This window comes from Coptis chinensis, chromosome 4, assembly GCF_015680905.1.
Source record: "Coptis chinensis isolate HL-2020 chromosome 4, ASM1568090v1, whole genome shotgun sequence".
Classification (NCBI taxonomy): domain Eukaryota; kingdom Viridiplantae; phylum Streptophyta; class Magnoliopsida; order Ranunculales; family Ranunculaceae; genus Coptis; species Coptis chinensis.
Window position 1 is genome coordinate 56814196 of NC_141459.1, and position 11960 is coordinate 56826155.

The 11960-nt window shown below is 33.7% G+C and overlaps 1 long non-coding RNA gene and 2 pseudogenes across 1 annotated transcript; all 3 read left to right on the top strand.

Annotated features, from left to right (window-relative positions):
* Positions 1 to 1301: 1301 nt before the first annotated feature.
* Positions 1302 to 2056, top strand: LOC147504110 (uncharacterized). The gene is made up of 2 exons (XR_015220339.1): positions 1302 to 1578; positions 1707 to 2056. It is a non-coding gene; the product is annotated as an uncharacterized LOC147504110 (long non-coding RNA).
* Positions 2057 to 3957: 1901 nt separating this feature from the next.
* LOC147504111 (uncharacterized) lies at positions 3958 to 7255 on the top strand (annotated as a pseudogene).
* A 43-nt stretch (positions 7256 to 7298) lies between these two features.
* Positions 7299 to 9626, top strand: LOC147504112 (uncharacterized; annotated as a pseudogene).
* Positions 9627 to 11960: the final 2334 nt, after the last annotated feature.

The following is an 11960-nucleotide window of genomic DNA, read 5'->3' on the forward strand; positions in this document are numbered from 1 at the left end:
TCACATAGTGGGCAACCAATTTTTTTTTAAATACTTTGGACATCCAACTTTTCAATTTTAACAATGTGGGGATTCCGTCAGTTTTCAATCCAAGTATACTTAACAGTGTTTTTTTTTTTAAAACAATGTTCAAAAATTAAGAAATCATCAAAAAATCGTCAAAAATTATCCAAACTTGCAGCCTCACTTTTTTGATGATTTTTTTGACGATTTTATAAATTTTGATGATTTTTTTTTAAAAAAAAAATGCAACTGTTAAGTGTATTTGGATGGAAAATTGATGGAATCTTCACATTATTAAAATTGAAAAGTTGGATGCCCAAAGTGTTTTAAAAAAAAGTTGGTGGCCTACTATGTGAAATTGGCCATAGTTTGATGCCCAAAAATTTTTTTTTTTTTCCATCTTTTTACTTTTTTGGTGGTAGATCGCAACCAAAAGCGGGTTATTGAGGTTTTGTTATTTTTTGTTAATGGGTTATTAAATTAGTGGGAACAAAAGTGGTGGTCATGGGGACAAAAAAGGTGGGGTGGCTACACCAAAACAGGCTATACCTAACGGTGAAAAATCGTTACAGAAAATATTAGTAACGGTTTTTTTTTGGCATCACTAATATGGTGTTTCTAATTCGTCACTAACATCCCTACCGGTAAAAACCCGTTACAATTTTATTTATTGTAACGGTTATTTTCGTTACTGAAATTATTTCCTAACAATTTTTCATGCCTATTTGCTTTAATCTTTTTTCCAAATAGTAACGGTTTATTGGCTCTTTGTAACGGTTTTTGTGTCCTAAATGTGTTAATAATTCATAGAATTCCTAACGGCTTTTGTTTTTAAGTTACGGTATTTCAGGTAGTCCTGTTCACGGCTACACTCACCAAATGGCTATGTTCTTTTCTATTCATCAAGCATTTTCTTCATCTTTGAGACAGGGATTGTCAATGCTTAGATACTTCTGTTTTCATGTAAAAATATTGATCAAAAGCAATACGAAAATGTAATTAAGTTCATTTTTTTTTTTTTTGTTTTTTTTTCCCGATGAAGATACACATGGTTTCTTGTATGCAACGGTCTTTTTGTTTGTAGTTGGAATGACATTTTTTACTGCAACAACGATCGTTTTTGGTGGTGCTGTTATAGGCTTATAGCATTTGGAGTGACAGCCTCCAAGCTAGAGTTACATAGTGTAAGTAAAAAGTAAACTCAAGATAGATGTCTCAACTTAAAATTGACCCTGGTACCTATAACATAACAAATCATATGTTGGCATCTAATGCTTTAATGTTTGCTGTGATACAAAATGGGGTTTTCTTTTTGTTTACATTATTATCAATATTTTAAACTCTTTTCTTCAAAAGAAAAAGAGTTATAATGAAAAGATTGAAAGGAAACATAAATACATGTAGCTTTATAATCAGTCTTCATTTTTCTCTTTCCATATTTTGAGAATCTTAACTTGATAAAATTTTATTGGTGTATGACTTTGGCAGAGTGATGACATCAAAATCAAAGGAAGAGACGTGATTCAGCCCAAGTTCGAGACCATTAAAGAGCAGTTGAATCCTTTACGAATCTGGGTACAAGTTATGACACAAATAGAGTGCACTTACTTTGATTCCTGGTTGTTATTGAAAAAAAGGATAAATGTATGTTGGTGTTATTGAACTAACTTGAGATAAGTTTTTTTTTGTCAAAAAATTGTTAGCGGAATGGCATGTTGAAAAGAAAGAAACCCTTGCTAAAGAGCTCTCGAAAAGATTGGGTATTAAGTCCTCCAATTACTATGACGACGTACTTGCTATTTGGATACAATTATTTATGAAGGGGGGTTGGAGCAAGGTAGTTCAGTGTTTACCACACTGGTCAGCTGTCGATCACTGCAAAAATCTATCCATATATATGACTCTTGCTTTTTTAGCCCAATCGATCTTTTTACGAGGTTCGGAATATCAGAATTGATGTTATAATCTTTTTCAAGACAATTAGTGCATAGCAGTTCTGTCTAAAGGGTCGTGTAATGGCTCGTATATATATCAAGTGTGTTTCAAGACTCAAGGTGAAAGATCTTCCCTACATATATATATGTACGTTGTAAATGTCTTCTCTATATAAAACACCGACCACTGTAAAGGAATAAAACCTTGTGTATGGCTTGAACTGGAGATTGAAAACTGTTATCTGTACACTGTACTGATCATTTTCATAATCCGTTTGTCTATTAGATGAAAACGGATATACAAAGATGTTTGCTGTTAGCTGATGAACTTTAAAGTGAGCTGATTCTTATTTTAGTCGCCAGACTATCAGAAAGTACATATGTCCTTACTATGAGTACTCTCCTTACTATATAGAAAAATATGGGTTTGATGAACAGTGAGTCCACATCTATGTCTAGAGGCATTTTGGTAATTTCACTGTTTAAAATAGTTTTTTTTGTATGGGCAAAATTGTAATTTCATCGTTTAGAAAAAAGAGAAAAAATATTTTGTCAACATCATGGACTCCACATTTGCTGTTTTTACTTTTTCTTCTAGAGCTTCTAAGGTGCCTAGTGTGCATCGTAGCTGTGGTGCGCAAGATTTTGAGCCACACAATACAGAGGGGTAGAACCGGAAGAATGGGTGAACAAGTATATGCAATAAAGTGGTGATAGAAATAATATATCATCCATTATTTTTGGGACTCTCCGTTATAATGATATATTACATGTATCATTCTTTGTGACAAGGCTAATACATGTAATATATCATCCATTACTTATGGGGAAATGTTTTTTGATCATTTTGTTTGTATGATACATGTCATATATCATCTACTTGAGACTCTCCATAAATGAGTGATATATGTCATGTATCAATCTCTGTGAGAAGGGTGGTATACGTAATATATCATCCATTTTTATGAAAGAATGTTTCAGGATTATTTTGTTAGTATGATAAATGACATGTATCATGTCGTCAATTACATTTTTTTCCTTTTAACTAAAATTTACTAAAACTTATGTAGTTGGTTACCAAAAAAAATAGAAAAACCGAATGAGTGGACCATATGCCTGCGCATAATAGAGTTTGCTTTTTCAATTATTTTTGGGCTACATCAGTGGGCCTATATTTGTTTTGAAGAAGTTTGGAATACGTGGCTAAGCGAAGAGGCTAGTATTCTTTAATGATATATATATATATATATATATATATATAAATATATATATATATATAGAGTTTGCTTTTTCAATTCTTTTTGGGCTACATCAGTGGGCCTATATTTGTTTTGAAGAAATTTGGAATACGTGGCTAAACGAAAGAAATTCTTTGGAATATATATATATAACGAATATATATATATTCTTTAATATATTATATATATATATATATATATATATATATATGCTAATTTTCTTAGGAAGAACTCATATTCATATAAAATTAAGATAAATGATGAGTCTTGGTCCAACAATGAATCAAACTGTTTAGTATAACAGGGCTTGGACTAACATTCACATATATTTTCTCCTGACATGCATGGAAATCCCATGCCATAATTTATGGAGATAGTAATGACATATTTTTGCCGAATAAATGACTATTATATTTTTTGGTTCACCATTTTAAATGGAGAATTTATTCCTTGTTCCTTATAACCAGAAAGATTTTGTCCTGTTTGCTCTGTACTTAGAAACATCATGGTAAGGATCAATTACGAAATTCAGAAAATTAATAAGTCAAAAAGAAATCTGGTAAAACTTATCTTGGCGCATATAATCGAAATAAATTACATGATATATTTGAGTAAACACATTCGTGCATGTATAAAATTTTCTATTTTCGTATACCATTCTACCTATTATAAATTCAATCACCACTAGCTCACTACTTCGTTTCTCATATTGTGAGAAAGCAAGACTAGATTGTTACTTGATTTTTTTTCCTAGGGTAGGTATATCATCTTTTTAATACACAATGGAAGACAAAGCTGTTAAAGCTCTTCTGTTGATTGCTATGATGATCATGTTTGCATCATCTGCTAGTGCTGGCTTTCCACATTGCATTAACCAGTGCAAAAGAGAGTGCAAGACTACGGGGGGTAGTGAATACAACTGTAGTATGGACTGCTTCAATAATTGCATTAATGGAGGCCATGGAGGATCTTCTTCGTTGTCCAAGTCCAACTATTAATACTTGCTCAAACATGTGCACTAGAAGAGAGTAAAAACAATGTTTTGTATAATGAAAAATAACAAATTAGGAGTAATTTCTCACTCTCTTCTCTTATGAATGAAAATATTTGTTTTTTTGTTTTGTTTTGTTTTTTTTTTGTTTTTTTTTTTTTTTTTTTTTTTTTTTTTGTTTTTTTTGTTTTTTTTTTTTTTTTTTGTTTTGTTTTTTTTTTTCTTCCGGTTGAAGAATAAAAGCATTTAGTCTTTCTTTGTCTATTTAGCCAAATTTAGTATTATGTTAAAAGTTGATCTTGTTAATTTGCATTACACTTTACAATTCCTTGGACATTGACGGAAATCAATTTCATTTAGGGATGAGCCCCTCCAATAGTTATGTTTTCTACAATGAGCCCTGTTTTGATAATTTGTTAGGTTTAAGCCATTCTAACATCGTTAACTAACGTTGACTGGTTAATAGACAAAATTACCCCTTCATCATCTTCTTCTACAACACCACCCACCACCCCAACGTCCACCATGCCAGATCACGGCACTACTACATCACATTACAAAACCCAAAAATATAAGTTAATAAAATCACTTGATCTTGCAACTTAATTCAAGTGTTTGACATATTGTAAATGGTAAAAACTCTAATACTAACCAGGACACAATTGATGAATGAATTTGGTTTAAAATAGAATTTAAGGGGCTGCGCTCTGCTATGTGGAGCTTCCTATGTATCTAGTTATTCTCTGATAGATCCAGAATAATCAAGTCAGTCGTAGTTCAAAGGAGATCGGATTTGGGAGATGGAGGAGGTGGAGCTTATCCAACCTCTCCTTGTCCAAATGGAGAATGGTCCACCCTTCTTGATGTGGTAAGTCTCTTCCTTTATAGTGTTATGCATGACTCTTACTCTTCCTGCCTCTTCCACGTACTTAAGATCTGGCTATGAATGCCATTAATGTGCATAATCAATTCCGTCATATCCTCCTACACGATCTGCTCCTTTGTCCTTTCATTGTAACTGTTGCACGCACTACTACAGAATGACACATATACCACGGTCAATAAGAACGTTTATACCACGGTTCTTCCAAAAACCGTGGGAAATACTTATATATTACGGCGGAAATTTCTTTGGTCATTGGTTTACTAATATATGCCACAGTTACATGAAAACCGTGGGATAAGTTGGGCCATATACCATGGTTAGTTTTTTTTTTTAGCATGAGAGTACTCCACATCCCCACTACCTTAAACATTTTTGGTATATAAATTTTTCATTTTCTACCGTGGTTTATGACTTTATGACAAATAGTCAAATACGCAAAAAAAAAAAAAAAAAACACATTATGAAACTCATTCAAATTGGATTCCCGCTATTCTCTCGGTCTCTCCCCACAACTTCTACAGTTCTATGACTCTCTCTCGTTCAAATTGCGTTACCTCAAATTGCAAAGAAGAGAGAGAGAGAGATGGGTGAAGGGAGAGAAGGGATTGGAAGTGTTCCTTTGCACAAACGAAACTACGCGTCAGATCCTTTTGCAACCATTGTAAGCAACCTCGAATTCTAGTCGACAACAAAACCCTGGCGATTCAAATGGCTACCTCGTGATTGGTGATTGGATCTGCTTTCGGGTGACACATCATTCATCCTTACCTTAATATATAATCGAATGAGATGCTATGTCTAGTTCATGTTGTTGTTGTTTTACTTATCATTTTTGGGAACTTGTAAACAATTGGGTTGAGTGGTGTGTGTGTTTTTTTGTGGTTTGGGTGTGCGTATTTCTGGCTGGATGTGCGTTGTTGGGCAGAGAGAAGGAGAGAGAGAAGGAGAGAGAAATGAAACTACAGAAAATGGATCTGGTTTTAATTCAACGCTTATATTAGCAGCTAAGAGAACATATAGAAGAGACCCTCTTGATAATTTTAAGTGTTACACTGGTGGATGGAATATCAGTGAACTCCATTCTTGGGTTGTAAGTTGTAATTTTTTCATTGAATTATTATTATATTTGGCTTGTGAATTTTTATATCTGAACAACAGTTTTATTTATATATATGTATATTTTTTTCATCTGGGTTTTGTTAGTCTTTAATGGAGTTGTAAGTTTTTGGAATTTGGGGTTTGGTTCCTTTCAATGATTTGCAGCTTTTAGTCCTAAGTTAGTTTTGTTTATCTTCCTAGTTTGTATCTATTATCCCGAATCAACTTTCGAAGTATGGCTTGTTATTTGTTGTTTTCTGTAAATCCATTTTAGTGTTATATTTTTGTTTTCTCCATGATCTCTGATATGTATTTTGCATCAGTTTTTTTTATTATCATGTTTTGTTTTTTGGGATTTGAGTTCTAGAGTTTAATTTATTTTGTCGTTCTTGGTTCTGCATATTATTATATGGTTTATAAAAACATGAAAACAGAAATCCCAAACTTTTACTTGTTTCTAGGATGTGTACTTGGAATGGTTTTGGTAATTGACTATTTGTGTTGAAATCAGTAGGTTTTGTTGCTCCGTTTTTCGTAATTGCTTTGGCTTGGTTGCCATTTTTGAATTTATCTTTATTTTGTATCATTTGTTATTTTGTTGCCGGCGTGAGCCTTATGGCTATTCTCGAGCGGCTTATGCCCTCTCACTTATATTCCTTATACTCTTCACTATTGCTGCTATGTAAGATCTCCCTCACTTTTTTTTTTTCCCTTGTTGATGTATGCTTGGTTGTTTATGATGCCTTCGCTAATGTTTGATTTTGTTGTTGTAGTGTTGGATGCATCGTTTTTGTACACCTGACGGGGTAAATTTCATGGGAGCATGAGGGAGACACTTTGGAATATATTGTGAAGCAATCAAATGTTACTGTGGATAACCTAAGGAATGTATCGGACTATCTCTCGCAGCTAAAGCGTGTTGGAGTGGTTCGCTTTTTCTTGGGTCGATGTCGGACCAAACATTGATGTAATTGATGCAAAGATTAATTCCTCTTCTAGTAAACTTGCAGATAAAACGAAGGAGAATTCAAGAGAACATAAAAGATGTGTTGAATCGTGTAAGAAAAAAATTTTAAAGGTTTATCTTTGCAGTGATTTCCATTGAGATATATGCAGATTGTTAAATTATATGTGTTAAAGCAGAGACTATGCCTTATCCCGATTCTTTCTTTGTAATGCTCCTCTTGACATTTCTTGGATTCGTAAGTATTTTGAAACCTTGACTTCTTCATGATAGTTTTGGATCAGTCATTATGTAAATAATATATGCCTCTGTTTTTTAAATTTGTTTTGATTTTGGGGGTTTGCATTATTTTCTATTTTTGGTATGCAATTCCTTGTGAGCATGTGAGTCAAATAACATGCCTCAATTTCATTAATTCTCTCCGATATTTTGTAGAGCACTCTCTGCTCTTTATATGTTTCTTTAAGCCATTGTGATTTTTTGACCATATGCTTGGTTGCGGCTTGGTGGTTATCACCGGTCCTTGTAGCGAGCACATTTATCTTGTCGGAGTATTTCTCCTTCTCCATAAGCAAGTCGATGCTTTAGCTCTTTGGCTTACATTTATAGGAAAAAGGAACAAAAATTGGAATATTGGAGTGTAGCCTACCTATGTATTTGACTATGGTTCTTAATCAATTTTAGTCTAGAATCAATGTTACAAGTTAAACGGTATTTTTTTTTTCTATATACCCAAGGTGCTTTCTTTTTACGTATGCTTGGATGGCTAGTTTAACTGTTTAAGTAAAGTATTTGATAGTCCACGATGATCTATGCAGACATTGTACTAGAAGACACTACTTTCTTTCCTCGAAGCTTATGAGCTTCACACTAAACTATTAATATGTAAAATGTATAGTAGATTCTTTGGTTTAGAGGATGATGATGTTGTCACAAATAATTTTGTGATGTATAGTGTTTAATTCAAATGATTAAGTGTTATTTCGGTTAGAATGTCTTAAATTTATGATATTATTCCCTCTAGGTTGATCGAATGTCCGAACTAGAATTTGTAGTTACAACGTGACACAATTTCTGTCTTTTGTTTTGTTTTTTAATAGTTTTTACGTCCTTTTTTGTTCTTGCTTCAAGGTTGTCCTATCATTTTGCTAGTTCTCTTTATTTGTATCCTTATTTTTTTGAAGAAATCCATTTTACGGAACATTTTATCTTTCAAGCATGAAACTTGTTACTATTTTCTAGTACTTCTTGTTGTTTGTTTTGCAACTCCATTCCTTTTGTAAATGTTTTAATGGAAATGATTTTTCTTTGATCACATGGAGCTTTACCCGCTTGCTGGCGATATCATATTTCTCTTTATGTGAGTAAATGCTACGTTCATAACTTTTTTAACTTGGAACCTCAGATTGGGTGATCACCTAAGATGCTGTATAATAACACCGAAATAGACGGACAAAAAGGAGTGATTCAATTGGTCGTTTTGACAAATTCATATTTAACTTTAAAGTCCTTGAAGCGAGAATTCTTAAACATTGGAGCTGTAATATTCATTCATTTCAGCGGTGGTGTTGCTTGAGAAAACCATTCCAAGTTTCTCTTGATGCTCCGGGGGCGAGGGATCTGATTTTCGGAATTATCGATTCAAAATATTATTGTGCTTACATTTTTATTTCTTTACCGAGAAAGTCCATAAGTTCAACTAGCATTTAGATGCATCTCATCGGAAACAGGAAAACAGAGGCTTAACATTCCAAAGAATTATCTAGATAGTGCTCTATCCAAGTTGTGGGTATAACTAAACTAGTTAAACTTGATTTTTCTTCCCGGTGTAGTCGGAGATACTTGTGTTGCAATAGATGGTGGGTCGTAACCCAACTTCTCATACGGCTCTTGATGATATACTTCCCTGTGTGGATAACACAACTGCAAATGAAACTTTGTTGCGGAGCAAGCAAGTTTCGTTCCAATTGGTCAACGTAGTCAACCAAGTCATCACCAACTTATCTAATAGCAACCTTTCCTATAGTAGGACCTCCTCTTTATTACCGGTCCTTTGGTTCCCATACTCGCAACCTTTTTTCATGCGGACTTTTTTTGATCGAAGTTGTGCATCTGGTGAGGTGGAATTTAGCAATGCAACACAGGTAAACCTAGAAACCCTCCGAACTCGAGGAGGAAAGTGGAGACCATCTATTGAGACATTGTTTGCTTTCTTGCGTGTCCGGGCGAAACTTTGTTTGTCGGGTTTCATCGGTGGGATGTGTAATCCGGTGGGTCACCTTACACCCGATTATTTATGACCCGGATGGGTGGTCTTTGTTAATGTGAGCTATGGGTTGTATAATTATGGTCCATTCCTTGTTCACCTTGAAGATCGTGTGATTTTGTGAGGGACGATTCACAGAAATCTCAAAGGATTATTGCCCTAAGTTTGAAGCGTTATTCAAAATGGATCTACACGGGATTGGTGATGGTTTCAGCTGCGGTGATGCTCTCTTTGATATTCGGGTAATTTATGCAAGAGAGGCGGCGACACCGTGTGTATACCAAACATCTCATGCGCGGTTATGGTCGAGGGTCCTTCAAGAAAACAAGGGGATGTAGGAAATATCAAGTTAGGTTATATCGTCTTAGGTAAGGTTTGTCTGTGTTACTTAGATTTGCATTGAGGTCATGTACAATTTGGTACTTCACTTTTGTAAAATATGCTAGACTTTTACTTTTCCAATCAAAGTCAAGCTAAACTTACGTTCAATATCAACCTCCGGATTTACCATCAATATCACATCATGTTCGTGATTGTGCTTTTGAGCCATAGTTTTGTATGTTTTTGCTTTCTAAGTATGTGTTCTTTTCAAATATTTATTCCTAAATCTTTTTGGTTCCTTCCCAGTTCCCTCGATTACAATTACAATTTAGAATTAGGTAGTAGGCGATTGTTTAATGCATTCCACTCTGCGGTGTAAGACCGAGAAAGATGCGGTCAATCAATGTTAGTGATGTGCTTTGACGCATCCGGATAACAAATTTAGAACTGAAGGAGACATACACGCAAGATGAACTTGACGGTGTTCGACTTCGATATTATTTAGTTCATCGGGGAAAATGGGGTGTTTCAACCGGAGGCGAATGAGGATGAGTTTTAGCTATGTTCGGACCCTCCGGTTTAATTTATGAGTTTTACCTTTTTAATTTATGAAAAGGAATTTGAAGTTTGTTTTCTTAGTGCACTCAAAAATTAATGGAAGTTTTTTTTTTTTATTATTATCTTTTTGCAATGTTTGATAGTTTATTGTACATTTTGGAATTTGTTGGGAAGATGGAAATGTTGTATGTAGGCACTTTTGTAAATTTTGTTATGCGTGTTCGGTTTTAAGTGGAAGACTGTTACTAGCATTATTATTAAATATATATATATATATATATATATATATATATATATATATATATATATATATATATACCACGGTTTGGCATAAACCGTAATGTTTAGTATAAATATATACCACGGTATTATAACACATACACTAATATAAACCACGGTTTCAATAGTTTATATGCCACGGTTACGTTGACAATCGTGGTATATAATGGGCATACAAACCACGGTTCTTTTGAAAACCGTGGTATTTAAACATATATACCACAGTTTTGCTATTATTATATACCACATCACCTATTGTCGCGGTTGTATAGCGATTGGTAAATATATTTATACCACACTTAAAAACAGTGGTATATGTGTCATTCTGTAGTAGTGACGTCAATAATGAAGTAGAGCTGGGGTGAACGACCTATGAAGTAGTGACTTGAGCAGGTATAATGCTTGTGAGCTGGTGTAGAATGCTAGTTGAGATTCATGTTCTGGATGGAGATCTCTTGATAAGGGAATGTGATGGACACGTGTCATATATTCATTGGATATGAATATAAGGTACTTACACATACCCAAATATACTGCAACCATTTGTAAATCCTCCACCACCATAATCAATAAGACCAACAAGCTAGATCCCTTACAAATGCCACCATACCAACCACTAGATCCACCATTATCTAAGCACATCTCTTTTGCCTATCAATCATCAATCTTTTTTGGGAAAAATGAATTTCTGGGCATGAAACTATGGCTAATTTCACATAGTGGGCAACCAATTTTTTTAACACTTTGGACATCCAACTTTTCAATTTTAACAATGTGGGGATTCCGTCAGTTTTCTATCCAAATATACTTAACAGTTGTTTTTTTTTTTTTTTTTTTTTTTAAATGTTCAAAAATTAAGAAATCATCAAAAAATCTTCAAACATTATCCAAACTTGCAGTCTCACTTTTTTGATGATTTTTTTTGACGATTTTATAATTTTTGATGTTTTTTTTAAAAAAAAAAAAATGCAACTATTAAGTATATTTGGATGGAAAACTGACGGAATCCCCACATTATTAAAATTGAAAAGTTGGATGCCCAAAGTGTTTAAAAAAAAAGTTGGTGACCTACTATGTGAAATTGGCCATAGTTTGATGCCCAAAAATTCATTTTTTTTCCATCTTTTTACTTTTTTGGTGGTAGATCGCAACCGAAAGTGGGTTATTGAGGTTTGGTTATTTTTTTGTTAATGGGTTATTAAATTAGTGGGAACAAAAGTGGTGGTCATGAGGACAAAAAAGTTGGGGTGGCTACACCAAAGCAGTCTATACCTAACGGTGAAAAACCGTTACAGAAAATATTAGTAATGGTGTTTTTTGGCGTCACTAATATAACGTTTCTAATTCGTCACTAACATCCCTACCTGTTAAAAACCGTTACAAATTTATTTATTGTAGCAGTTATTTCCATTACTGAAATTA